Below are 14,836 nucleotides of genomic sequence, written 5' to 3'. Positions count from 1 at the left end.
TTTCTGTAGTTAAATTGCCAGCCTCAGAATATTGGAGTTTGTTTTTTTAGAATGAAACAAAGAGATACTTGTTTATGAACTGCTTACTGAAGAAATGTAAAAGAAAGATATTTTCTAGTTATATCTTAGAAATAATTGTTAGATTGTTTTTTGATTTTCTGAATTTGCTTTTGAAATAAATTTAGGGAAGTCTCCATATTTATAATAACCCAGTCTGACCTTAGAGAAGAGCTGGGAATATGTCTCATTTTTCTTTCTTTGAAGAATTGGGGGACTATAACTATGAAACATTGTAAGACATCAGACTTGATTGTTTTGTTGTTTAGTTTCATTGGCCTGCTTTTTAAACCCCATTCTTAGAGGCTTTGAAAGTGGATTCTGGAGGAAGGAATGATAGGTTCAGAAGCAAAAGTGTTACTAAAAGAAAATATATAAAAATTTCAAAACAAATTCAGAGGGCAGTTTTTAGCAGCTTCGTAGGCCATAATAGATAAATTGAGATTTGTATAGTTTTCCACATAAATGAAAATTTAAATTTAATAGCACAATTTATATTTGTATATGAAATCACCTTATGACAATTTTTACAAGAGTAAGAAGTTTGTATATTTGTATCCTTGACCCATGTTTCCATCCTCAATTAGTATCTTTTGTTTAACACATTCTGTCTTTTATGTGGGTGTCACCCAGTGGTGAAGCTATATTTATGTATCCTCTAAAGCACTTTTAGGTGATAAGTAGCCTTTACAGGAAATATTTTTACCTTATTTTGTTATAGGCCCAAATGTCTCTCTGTCATGATGTATATCACAAAACTCAGTCAAGTGTGAATAATGTTTTATTCTCAAAATATGAACATATTTATATTGATGGTTCTAAATAGAGATAGGATTTTCTTTTTTTAATGGAAAAACAGTAATGCTCTGGTGCTAGAGTCATTGGCATATGGATTATATTCTAGATAGGATCATTGAGTGGAGCTGGAAGGTATTTCAGAGATCATCCAGAATATCCTCCTCATTTTATAGCTGAGGACAGATTGAGTAACTTGCCCACTCACCAAAGGCAGTCCCCATGTCCCCATTCCAGATGGAATCCTCCCACCATAGGAGCCACACTGATGTTCTCTGCTGTCTACTTTCTTACTTATCTGTGTTCCCCTGACTGTAGTCTACTTTTAAAGCAAAACTTTATCCTTTGTTGGACACAAAACCCACCTTTTCTTTCAGAATTTAGTGTCTTTATCAAATTATGAAAATCAAAATCCAAGAAATTAAAGATGGCCTCTGTGAAGCTACTTACTCCACAATTATAGATTTATACCTCTTCTTACCCTCCTCTCACCATGTGCAACTCTTATCTGACTTTCCTTAATCATACTGTTGTGATCATAGAGCAAAGTACAAATTCAATTTTGAATGGACAGATACCTAAGTGCATTTTGCTAGGACAAAATGAAATTGTCTTTTTCTGGCTTCAAATAACTTGTGATACATTGTACACATCAAAAAGGAAATATAAACAAGGTCATTTCAGGAAGGAAAGAACACTCACATTTAGGAAAGGCTGCTCAGAGTTTTAAAAGACCCTGTGAATGTTAAAAGTCCCAGAATAACTAGCCAAGCCATAGTATTGGAGGACTGTCACTTCCTTTGGTCATAGGGCTGAGCTTCTGTTAGGGCCAAGTACATTTTACTGACTTTTGGATGATGGACTCCATCCTCCTTTTTCCTGGATATTTGACACTGCCTGCTCTTATTCTAGAGCCCGTCAGGGAGAAGCCCCAGTCAGGGTCCTTCTTGGCTCTCTGACTAGTGGGTTATAAGATGTCCACATAGAGGATGAGGCCATTTGGGAATGCTGACCCCACCAAACTGGGAGTCTACAGAGCTGGAGGGTGCCTGGGGAGCCTGGGCAGGTTGTCAGTGTCATTCCAGAAAATTGAACCACTTCCATTTAAATTCTCTTCGAAAGATTCTGAAGATCACCTGGCAGAGTAAGATACTGAACAGTTGGAGAGAGCACAAGGATATTCCAGGTCTCCCTGAAGAACTTAAGGGAGCGTTACTGGTCAGCTGTAGGTGAACATACATCCTGTTTTGTCTTCCTAGAAAAGAGTCTTGTTTAGGTATTGTCTAAAGCAGATAGCCTCTTAGGTCATTTCCAATTTTGATTCTATAATTCACCTCATTTGGATACCCAAAATACCTAGAAAAAGCCCCCACCTTCGCAATGCCTCTACTTCCTTAGGTACTGTTCAGTTTCTCTACCTCTTGAGCCTAGTTCTTGATCCAAAACTAGGATTAAACTACTTCCTCCAAGGTTCCAGCAATCTCTTAATGACTATACCTTTTTACCTTTTGTCAGTCCTCATTCTGTTTTTGTTGTTGTTTTTAATTTTAAACCTCTATGCAACTTTTGACATCAACAACTCCCACACTACCTTGTGTATTCCTTCCTCCATTGGCTTCAGTAACACTGTTCTCTTCTACTACTTTGGTGTCTTTTGCTAAGTCAACATCTATTTTCTCCTTCCCAACCCTGAAAATCCTTCAGTGCTTTGTGTTTGTAAGAGATGGTCTTCTTACTTTCTCTCCTTTGATTTCATTTACGTCTAGCTCTTAATTTTTTCCCCTTGTTCCAGGTCCCAAATCATTATATCAATTTGGATATTTTCTCAGCATCTTATTTTAAACCTGTCCAAAACACAAAATTTGTCATTTCTCCTAATCTGACCTCTCTTAAATTTTGATACTTCTATTGAAAGTATCACTAGCTTTCCAACTTTATAAGCCTAGACTTATCCTCAACAATTTCCTTTCCTTTATTCTGGTATCCAGTTAGTTTCTAAGTGCTATTGATTCTTTCACCATAATATTTCTGTGTCCCCTTCTTTTTTTTGACAATGATTTCAAATATTTTATATATATATATATATATATACATACACATATACATATATATATATACACACACATAGAACATGGATATGGATATGTATTTTATACATATGTATGTAGACTAGAGCATTTGATGGTACAGTAGATAGAGCACTGGGCCTGGAGTCAGGAAATGGTGTTCATATCTGGCCTAAGAGACTTAATAGCTATGTGACTGCTCAAATTACTTACCCTTTGTTTCTTAATTTCCTCAGCTATAAAATGAGAATAATATAATAGCACCAACCTTGCAGGATTGTTGTGAGGATCAAATGAGATAATAATTGTAAAAGCACTTAGCACCATGCCTAACACATTAGTTGGTGCTATATAAATGCTTATTTTTCCTTCTCAACTCCATCCATAAACTCTTTATCCTATTTTCAGACACTGTGCTCTTTCACATAAATGTTTATTGACTTTAATTGTTGAATTTATAGATTAATATTTCAGTTCAAAACTAGCACTGATATGTAACTTACAGGACCCTGGCTTATATAGAGCTATTCTTGTAAGTATATGGGATCCAAGATCATCTCCAAAGGTTTTGGAAACCAAAGTAAATCATATTCTGGTTTTTCTTGTCTATCTTTTTATATAGGTGCATCAAGTTAAAGTGAATATTGTAGGCATTTGATCACACAGCTATCACTGAAAATTAGTATGACGAGAGACCCATGACTAGAGTATTATTTCAAAAGAAATATAGTTGACTCAAAAGAAATAGGATTGGTAAAAGTAGTGGTGGTGCAATGTGAAGTTTCCTGAAATTTCCTTACTTTGTAGCTGAGAAAACACAGAGACCTAGAGAAGAAACATCACAGGCTTAAATAAGATTACACTTGAAGAGCAGATGATCAAGTGATCCTTGTTTGTAATGTTATTCCATTACCAAGAACCTGGACCTTTAAAGACCTGGATGTGGACTGATTAATTTTGCTTCACCTTCTCTTTAGGTAAATATTAGAGATGTTTTTCCTTATGCAAATATAGATTTGTCAGGTAGGTTACTGATTCCTCCAAGTATCTCTCCTGCCTCCTTTTCTTGAGCCCAGGCTAAGGGAATTAGCATGCATAAAAACAATATAAATGATGTTTAGGTGTGGAGACAGTGTGAAACACTAGAAAAAACACTGACTTGGAGGGATCAGAGCACCACATTCAACTTCTTTCTCAAATGCTTACTGCCTCTGTGGCTTTGGGCAAGACACTTAATCCTTGTAAGGCCTATCTTTCTCAGTTCTAAATTAAGGCGGTTTGGACTCCATGGTTTTTCCAAACTCTAAATCTTATCCCTGGATTTGAACCAATAGCTTGTGTTTAAGTTTGTGGGTTGGTATGGGAACTTGTTTTTTTTGTAATATTGTTTCTATAGAAAAACATTTTAAGTTTCATATATCAACTTAAAAGTGCGCCTTTAAAACAGCTTCTTTGTAAATTAGGGAATAAGCATAGTATTAATGTTTATTCTTATCTATGCTAAGTCATTCTTTTATGGCTGCTTTCAAGATCCTCAATACTGAAGTGTTGATCTTTTTTTTCAGTCTTTTAAAAACACATTAAATCACTATGAAAAATGGAACCCAACTTCAAAATTATTGTAAATAGAAAGTGAGATATTGTGTTAATATCACTGCTTAAATTTAAACGAAATGCAAAAAGTAAATACCAAAAAGGAATTAGAAGCCTAGCTTTAGTTTTGATAAATATGGTCATTAGTAATTGGTTACAATCATAAAGTTGTATAATTTTTAGAATTGAAAGGAACCTTGGAGATATAATCTAACCTACTCATTTTATACTTTAAAAACCTGTCTTTAGATAAGCATGATAAAATTATTCATGTCTACCTTTATAACTATTTTGTACTTTTATTATCTATAATTCCCTAAACCTTAGTAAATCTGACTAGATCAAGTGATATAATATATGTAAAACATTTTGCAAATTTTAAAGCACCAAATAAATGTTAGTTATTATATTCATGATTTAATATATTATTTATTAAGGTAAAAATTGAGAGAGACATTTATAGTAGCTTAAATGTGACATACATCTGACTGTAAAGTAGGAAAAAAAGAAGGGGGATAAAGGATTCTTGAGTCCAACTTTTGCTTTACCTTTTCCCAAATAGGTATGCCGAAGTTTTTAATAGAATTAGAATTTTGAGAATGAATGTAAAGATGGATTTTTAGAAGTAGTGATGTAGAGGACAGTAGAAGTTCTTTTAATGGCAACTAAATTAGGTTAATATCCAATTTTCTGGCACTGTTTAGAAAATGTGGAAATATCACCCACATAGTTGGACTTTTAATAAGAGATTTCTTTGTTTTTCAAAGAAGAGATTTTGGATTTCAGACTTTACTGATAAATCAGTAGATAAATAATGTTAAGTAAATAGATAAATAAAAGTAAATAAATCAGTTGTTCACAAGAAAACCTCAGATTTATATATAATCCTTTTTCCTGCTTTTAAGCCCTTAAATTTTGACAGACAGGTTAGTGTTATAAAATTGCGTTTTCTATGATGATTAATGGTAGTTTCAGTATTCTAGGCATTAATTTGCTTTGTTGAGTAATTGCCCCTCCAAAATAGATACTCATGGTTCTGTTGTTCAAGTTGTAAGGTATGTGAGCGTGATAATCAGCATTTAGCCTTTTTTTGTGTATATTAATTTAGTAGGTTATTTTGTGTTTGAGGTTCTAATTTTAAAGGCTTTATTAATTTTGTTAATTCCCTCTTCCTCTTCTCCCCCCCCCCCATTTTGTTAGTGTATGTTCTCAGAAATAGAATTTTTTTCCCTTTATCTGAGTCCCATAAATTTTGGTATGCTATCATTATTATTTTCTTTCGTGTGATTAAAATATGTTTCTTTGATTTCTCCTTTGTTTCACTCATTATTCATTAATAAATCTCCATTAAGATTTCTCTTTTGTTTTTGCTACCTTATTAATTGCTATTTTTATTGCATTATGATCTGTAAAAGATATGGTTAGTATTTCCACTTTAGCACCCTTTTTTGGAGGTGGAAGGGAAAGGAAAAGTACTATATGGTGCTAAGGTGTATGTATGATTTTTAATGTTTCAGTGCCATCATTCTTTTAGCTCTAAATTTTCTAACAGTGCATTTCAGTATTTTCCTCTTTGTTTAGTTTATTGTTGGTCTTGTTTTGTTCTGAAAGAAAAAGGACTGTGTTTTAAAATTATTTTTCCATTACCTACCTATCTGTGCTTCCACCTTCCATGTGTTTTTATAAAAATTCTAAGTTGATAAATCCCAGAATTCAAAGAGTAGTTCAGGTGCTGCCTCCTATATGAGACCTTTCATGCTCCATTTAGCTATTAACACTGTATTTTTCTTGAAATTACTTTGAATTTACTTATGTACATGTTATGTTTATTACAATATCACAATAGAAATCTGTGATGAATAGAAATTGAAGCAAAAAAGTTCTGAGCATGTTCAATTTATAAGCAAAGCTAGGAGTTGTCAATAAATTGGGTCAGTGGTTCCTCTGTAGTTAAGGAAGAATACAGAGTGTTCTTAGAGTCTAAAAACCAATATTCATGAGATTAATACACATTCATTGTATTGATGCATATTCATTATTTGCTTTCTTCATCACAAAACCATTGGAACTGGCCTGAATCACCTTGGTATTGAAAAGAGCCATGGCCATCACAGTTGATCATCATATAATCTTCTTGCCATGTATAATGATCTTCTGGTTCTACTTACTTCACTTTTGGTTCATTTCAGTATCCCCAGGCCTCTCTGAAATCATCTTGCTAGTCGTTTCTTACAGAACAATAATATTCCATAATGTTCATAAACCATAACTTATTCAGCCATCCCCCAACTGATGGGCATCCACTCAAGTTTCCAGTTCCTTCTACAAAAAAGGGCTGCCACAAACATTTTTGCACATGTGGATCCTTTTCCTTTTTTATGATTTCTTTGGGACACAAGCCCAATACACTGCTGGAATTTGATAGCCCTTTGGGCATAGTTCCAAACTGCTCTCTAGAATGGTTGGATCACATCCCCTCCAACATTCATCATTATCTTTTCCTCTCATCTCGGCCAATCTGAGAGGTGTTGTAGTGATATCTCAGGATTGTCTTAATTTGTATTTCTCTGATCGTATGACTGGAAATGGTTTTAATTTGTTCATTTGAAAATTGTCTGTTCATAACCTTTGACCATTTATCAATTGGAGAATGGCTTTGTGTTCTTATAAATTTGAGTCAGTTCTCTATATATGTTTTAGAAATGAGGCCCTTATCAGAACAGTTGGATGGAAAATTTTTTTTTCTCCCAGTTTACTGTTTCCCTTCTACTCTTATCTGCATTGGTTTTGTTGGTACAAAAAAAAAAAAAATTAACTTAATGTAATCAAAATTATCCATTTTGCATTCCATAATGAGTTCTAGTTCTTTAGCCATAAATCCATTCCTTCTCCACAGATCTGAGACTATCCTTTGTTCTTTTGGTTTGCTTATAATATCACTCTTTTATGTCTTAATCAAGAATTCATTTCGACCTGTTCTTGGTATAGGGTGTTAAGTGTGAGCCAGTGCCTAGTTTCTGCCATACTAATTTCCAATTTTCCCAGAAATTTTTGTCAAATAGTGAGTTCTTATCCTAGAAGCTGGGGTCTTTGGGTGTGTCAAACACTAGATTACTATAATCATTGATTATTGTGTTTTGTGAACCTAACCTATTCCACTGATTATAAAGTGATTCCACTTTATGTCATAGCCAGTACCGAATGGTTTTGATAATCAGTACTTTATAGGATAGTTTTAGGTTTGGTACAGCGAGGCCACCTTCATTGGCAATTTTTTTCCCATTAATTCCTTTGAAATTCTTGACCTTTTTTGTTCTTCCAGATGATGATTATTATTTTTTAGTTATATAAAATAATTTCTTGGGAGTTTGGTTGGTATGGCATTGAATAAGTAGATTAATTTATGTAGAATTGTCACTTGTTATTTTTATTGTTTTTAATTTTATTATTTATTTATTTACATATTTTTTATATTAGTTCTGCCTTGATATTCTTCCACTTGATTAGATCTGACTATTTGTGTGGGAAATGTTTTGTAATTGTGTTCATGACTTTGCCTTGGCAGGTAGAATCCCAAATATTTTATATTATCTAGAGTAACTTTAAATGAAATTTCTCTTTGTGTCTCTTGCTGTTGGACTTTGTTAGTTACATATAGCAATGTTGATGATTTCTGTGGATTTAATTTTGTATCCTTCAACTTTGCTAAAGTTGTGAATTGTTTCTAGTAGTTTTTAAATTTGATTCTCTAGGATTCTCTAAGTATACCCATTATATCATCTACAAAGAGTGATAATCATTACCTACTCTAATTCCTTTAATCTCTTTTTCTTATCGCTAAAGCTAACATTTTTAATACAATATTGAATTATAATGGTGATACTGAACAACTTTGTTTTACCCCTGATCTTTTTGGGAATGGTTTTAGTTTGTCTCCATTATATATGATGCTTGCTGATGGTTTTAAATAGCATCCCCCTTATATTTCCCCTTTCCTCTCCTACTTCCCTACAGGATGAGACAAGTTTCTATATTAAAATAAATAAATTCATATCACTACTTGGGGCTTTATCTAGAGACAATTTGTCTTTGGTGTCCTCAGTGTTTGAGGTCTAAATTAAACTGATATCCTCTCTTTGAGCCAAATCTGATGAGATTAACATTCACACAATGTTCATCCTTCTCCCTTTCCCTCAAATATAATAGGTCTTTTTTGTCTCTTCATGTGATGGAATTTACCTCATTTTATCTCCCCTCTTTTTTCAGTACAATCCCTTTTCTATCTGTAGCCTCTTTTATATCATCACAGTAAAGTAAAATTATACTTATACCCTCTAAGTGTACCCCTAAATATACATGTATAAACTTAAGAGTAAAACATGTCATCTTCCCATATAGGCTTGTAAATATTAAAATATTTACCTTTTAAAAAAAGGTTTTTCTTTTCTTCCTTTTTTACCTTTTTGTGCTTCTCTTGAGTTCTGTATTTGAAGATTGTATTTTTTTGTTCATCTTCTGGTCTTTTCATCAAAAATAAATGAAACCCCCCCCATTTCATTGAATGTGCATCTTCTTCCTTCAGTTTAGCGGGGTAGTTAATTCTTGGTTGCAGTTCAAGTTCCTTTCCCTTTTGGAATATCATATTCCAGGCCTTTCGATCCTTTAAAGTAGAAATTGCTAGGTTCTAGGTAATCCTGATGATGGCTCCTTGATATCTAAATTGTTTCTGGCTGCTTGCAGTATTTTCTCCTTGTTCTGATAATTCTGAAAGTTACAATATTCCTTGGAGTTTTCATTTTGGAGTCATTCTTTTCTTTCAGGAGGTGATCAGTTTCAATGGTTATTTTATCCTCTGGTTCTAGGACATCAGGCTAGTTTTCCTTGATGACTTCTTGAAAGATGTTATTTAGGCTCTCCTCTCTCTCTTTTTTTTTTTCATCATGGTTTTCAGGTAGTCCAATAATCCTTAGATTGTCTCTCCTAGATCTGTTTTCCAGGTCAGTTGTTTTTAGGAGTTATATTGTTTTGTTTTAAATTTCACTACATCTATTTTTAAAGGAATTTTCTTCAGATATTTTTTGTTTCCTTTTCCAAACTCTTCTGCAAAGTTCTCATTTCCTTTCTCCATTTTTCTTCTAACTCCTTTTTAAGACCCCTTTTGCATTCTCCCAAAAAAGCCTTGTGAATTTGGGGCAGCTAGGTAGCACAGTGGATAGAGCACCAACCCTGAATTGAAGGAGGAACTGAGTTAAAATCTGGTCTCAGACACTTCACACTTCCTTGCTGTGTGACCCTGGGCACAATCCCAATTGCCTCAGGGGGAAAAATGTGTTTAGGAAAAAAGGCATACTGTTTGCTGCCTACTGCCTTATTCTCATTTTTGTAGTCTATTTTGCTTATTCCTATATATATATATATATATATATATATATATATATATATATATATATATATTTTTTTTTTTTTTTTTTTTTGCTGAGGCAATTGGGGTTAAGTGACTTGCCCAGGATCACACAGCTAGAAAGTGTCAAATGTCTGAAGCCAGATTTGAACTCAGGTCCTCCTGACTTCAGGGCTGATGCTCTATCTACTACACCAACTAGCTGCCTCCACTCCTTTATCTTTTTAGGTCTTTTAAATTTCTATAAAATAATGGTATTAGACTAGGATGAATCCAAGCTCTCCTCTAGTTCCAAAATTCTATGCTGCTATTATCTTGATGCTGTCATCCCCAAAACTGCATTTAGAACCAGGAGTTGTGCATGTCTGTAATCTTTCCTACTGAGAAAACTAAGGCTGCTAGTATTGTTGGTTGGTAAGCTCTTTCTTTCCCTATTCATACTTAGAATTTCATTCTCTTCACTTTAAAAAAAAGTTTATATTCAAAATTTAACCAACACTAAAACAAAACAAAACAAAAAAACCCAAACATTTCTGTATGCAAGTAAAACAGAAAGGAAGATTGATTATATGTCAAAGCACATAACTATTATCTATAGCTTCTTTTTGAAAAATTATACAATAATACATATAACATGAAGCTTTCAAAGCTGTTCTGCTTGTCTATGTTTTTTTTTTTTTTCTGAACCTCTTGTTCCTTTTTGTGAATTTTAAAATAAGCTTGCATTTCTTTTCTTTTCTTTCTTTCTTTCTTTTGGGGGGGGAGAAGAGATTGCTTGTTTTCCATTCCCTAAAACTCTCCTCCATCAAATACAAAAAGGAAAGCACTGTTCTTCTAACAAGCATAGTCAAACAAAATGAATCCACAAGTTCTCCATATCCCAAAATATTTATCTCATTCTGTGTGTCATGCTTCAGCATTGGTTTTCCAGATTACTAGTTGATTATTGCATCTGTCACAGTTCTTAAGTCATTCCATGTTTGTGTGTGTGTGTGTTTAGTGTTGTTATTATTATTTAAATTGTTCTCTTGGTTCTGCTCACTGTATTAGGTTTTATAAGTTATTTCCTTGACTTATAGACAAGTTGCTTATATTTTGTTGCTGCAAATGTGTGTCATTAACTTGGTCCTTAATCTAGGCCTGTTTTTTTCATACATTCTTTTTTCTTTTCTTTTCTTTTCTTTTCTTTTCTTTTCTTTTCTTTTCTTTTCTTTTCTTTTCTTTTCTTTTCTTTTCTTTTCTTTTCTTTTCTTTTCTTTTCGTTTCGTTTCTTTTCTTTTCTTTTCTTTTCTTTTCTTTTTTCTTTTTTTTAAGTATTTTTGAGCTGGTTTTCTCACTTTAGGATGTAGATTGTTCTCCATTTCCCAATATCACCCTCCGTGCCAAGTGGCACTCAGTAAATAATTTGATTCTCAAGGAAGGACTCCCTCTAGCCAAGGCCAAGGATGAAGTAGTTAATTAACTGGAATAATCGTGATTTGAGGTAGAAGAAATTACAAAATGAAAAAGAATAAGAAGTGTCCGAAAGAGACTTTAATAGAATAATTTGAAGTTGTGTTTGCAGTTACTTTAGTCATGTGCTTCACACCATAGTCAATGTTAGACTTCAGGAGACCAAGATAATCAGTAAATATTTAGTAAACATACAGTGTGCCAAGCACAGTGATTAGTGCTGGGTCTACAAAAAACAAAAGACAGTCCTTGTCCTCAAAGGGCTTGTAATCTTTTGAGGGAGACAACAATTAAAGTGTGTATAAAAGGAAGTCATATATAGGATAAGCAGGATGAATAGGAAATAACCAACAGAAGGCAGGTATTGGGATTAAAGATAAGAGATGGACCACTAAAAAAGGGGGAAAGTAGAAAAAGATCATAAATTGAATTAATTAGATGGTGCATTTCTTCCCATCTGATCCATTGTAGTGATTGTGAAAAGTTAACCATGACAAAGAGTAACAGATCCTGAGCCCAGAGTGTCTTCAGTTTGAAGTATGCCCAAATCCAAGTGAGTAAATATTTATACCATCCAACCCAATTCTGTCTTCACAGATTGGAGAATTTAACTGTTTTAATCACTCTTTTGCTTACAGTTTATCACAACGGTAATATTACACTGACCCATCCACTCTATGCACCTTATATAATCTTATATGACATAAACTCTGTTCAATGAAATCAACAACATGTATCCGCTCTGATCATATCTTGAGTGTTGTATTCAATTAATTATGAGTTCCACATTCTAGCAAGGACAGTGATAAGCTTGAATGTTTTGGGAGAGGAATACCACCAATAATAAGAGACTAGAGAACTTGCTACATAAGGATTAGCTGAAAGAGCTGGTTATGTTTGGGTCTAAGGAAGAGACATAAGGGGAACATCTTTGGATAGTTAAAGGCCTAATAAACAAAAGAGGCAATTAAACTTGTTCTGCTTGAGCCCAGAGGAGCAGAAGTAGGAACAATGGACACAAGCTTCAGGGACACGTATTTCAGGTTGGAGCGAATAATCTTAGCCTTCCAGATTCATTTTTTGAGAAACTGACCTTCAGAAGTAAAGGTTCCAAGGCAGGGATCTGGGGGAACAAGACAGCAAGTAATTCCCTTATTCTCCCAGCCAAGTTGTCACAGGTCACCACATTAGGAAGCTTCTGGGAAACTCCCTCCCGTGTAGCTGCCCTTCCTGGCAAAGGAGCGTGCCTGTCTGGTCCTTGTATCAGAGAGGGCCTGACTATCCCAGAGGCTGCAAGGTTCTCTCCATTCCACACATGGCACAACAGTATTAATGATGTTTTAACTTTGGAGTAAAGGAAGGGACATTTTATTCTCCCTGTCTGCCAAAGAGCACTTAGCAAGGAGTGTGGCACCCATTGAGCTCTGTTTGTAGAAGAAAATGAATTCTTGGGTGCCCAGGAGCTTGGGGCCCATGCTAACGTCCTCTGAACCTGGGGGAGGGGAGCTTTTTTTCTGCCAAGAGTCATCTGGATATTTATAACATCTTTAAAAAATTATCAACTCATAGAACTTAAGTTCTCTACCTTGAAATGTACACAGTTTACATGTCATTGTAATCTGGAAAGGAAAAAGAACTAGAGGATGTGTCCCCTGCCCTTGACCTTACATTTGTCTGGGAAGATAAGACATATACATCAAAAAAGAATAATCTTAAATTGAAATACAAGAATTCAGTAGTTCAAGTTATTAAACGTTTGTCAAGAGCCAAGTGTGCATCCTACACTGTAAGTGAAAAACCTCACGCTTGGCAGGATGAAGTGATATGAGCAAGTTCACCTAGGCAGTCAATTGCAATGCTAGAATTTAACTTTAGGCCCTCTGCCTCCCACCATTCTCTTTCTACACTAACAGACTGGGGGCACAAATTGGAAAGGCAGTCCCTGGCTCAGGCACTTTACAACCTATTGGGAAAGACTACCCCCCCCCCCGGAAGTCCTCCCCCAGAGGCAGGGAGGACACAGAAGATGCCCAACATAAAGGCAATGGAATGCGAGGGAACTACAACCTTAGCTGGAAACTCCAAATTTCCAGCACTCCATAAAGGAAAACTTTGGAAATAGTTTAATACTCCACGAACACATGAACGATTATCTTACAGCTCAGCAATGGCACGACATAAAAAATACCTGAACTCTTAGACAAATGTCATACCCCAGTTACTTTTTAAAAATTACTTAATTTTCTAGAAAGCAGCATGAAGTAACTGAAAGAGTCCCGGTGCTGAAAGCAGAGCTAAACTCCGGTTCTTGTTTCCTGACTCCTGCTAGCCATGGGCCCTCAGAAAACCACCCCCTCCCTGAGCCTTAGTTTCCTTATCTGTGAAGTAGGTGCTTGTGCTTTGCAGAGTGTGAGTGAGCTTCTTCAATCCTAAGACACTTTAAAATGGGGTTATCATGGTCATGAAGCCCTTTTTTCTCAGATTGCATTGATAGCTGTTGCAGCTGCTGGGGATCTCCCAGCTCCCAGCTCAGTCCCTACAGGAAGGCCTTCTGCACCTTTGGGATGCAGCAGACTTTCTCAGGTACATACACAGACACAGTGGGAATAGAGGTGGGAAAGTGGCTTGATTTCCCATAACTGACCGTTTTCAAGATCTGAGTGGGCTCTTGTTCTGCCCCATGGCAGTTTTGTTGTATAATGTGGCATAAAGGGAAGCTGAGGAATAGCGGTCCAGAAGCTTTGTATGCTTCCTGCAGACATCTTTTGCATGGGGGAGGCAGGGATTCCTTCCTTAGGACTAATGACCGCCGTCTTCTCTCTTGCTCCCACAGCTCAGTTTCCTTGAGACATAAGCTGTCTGAAAGGAAGAAGGTCGAAATTAGAGTTGTGAATTAGGAAGAATGGCCAAGGCTGGCTTATAGTAAGTATGACCTACTTTTTATAAAGTTCACATAATTTAGACTTTATTGCATAAAATTCCATTCCAATCACTTTCCTTCTTTTACATTAAATAATCAATGATAGCAACTCATTACTGAGACTTTATATATTACAAACTATCATGTCTGGATGATGCAGGGGAAAAAATTGGTAAGCATATCATTTTTTGTTTCATACTTCTATGGAATTATAACTGGAATGTTGTTGTACCGGCTAGAGGCTCCGTGGTCACTGTTTTGCCATGTTCTAGTGGTCAGGCTTTTGATCATCAGGCCAGATGGGTGGAAGGAAGTATGATACTAGGAAGAATATTGGCCATTGGAAGTTAAAAGATTTGATGCAGGTAATAAGGAAAATGGACAGTTCCAGATAATTTAGCTATTTCTGTAGTCTCCCCCAGACTTGTTAACTTTTAGGCTCCTTAGGACAACTGTAGGAACAACCTAAAGGGACTCTGAATGAAGGGGAGACCTTTTGAAAGATATCCTCCACTGGCACTCTTTATTTTGGTAGTAGAAATTCGGGGAATA

General features: G+C 35.1%; 1 protein-coding gene across 5 annotated transcripts in view; it reads left to right on the top strand.

The window, feature by feature from the left end:
• Window positions 1-14,836, top strand: part of ZNF438 (zinc finger protein 438) — a 125,051-nt gene that overhangs the window by 13,670 nt on the left and 96,545 nt on the right. For 2 of the 5 annotated variants that reach the window (XM_074267046.1, XM_074267048.1), the window contains exons 2-3: window positions 11,836-11,917; window positions 14,198-14,286. The gene's annotated coding sequence lies outside the window, so the exon portion shown is untranslated. Of the gene's footprint in view, window positions 1-3,725; window positions 3,896-11,835; window positions 11,918-14,197; window positions 14,287-14,836 lie in introns of all 5 variants that reach the window. The other 3 variants (XM_074267049.1, XM_074267051.1, XM_074267050.1) reach the window with 2 other exon arrangements.

Source organism: Sminthopsis crassicaudata, chromosome 5 (assembly GCF_048593235.1).
Source record: "Sminthopsis crassicaudata isolate SCR6 chromosome 5, ASM4859323v1, whole genome shotgun sequence".
NCBI lineage: Eukaryota > Metazoa > Chordata > Mammalia > Dasyuromorphia > Dasyuridae > Sminthopsis > Sminthopsis crassicaudata.
Note: the sequence above shows the minus strand (reverse complement) of the source record. Positions and strands in the feature narration are given on the sequence as shown.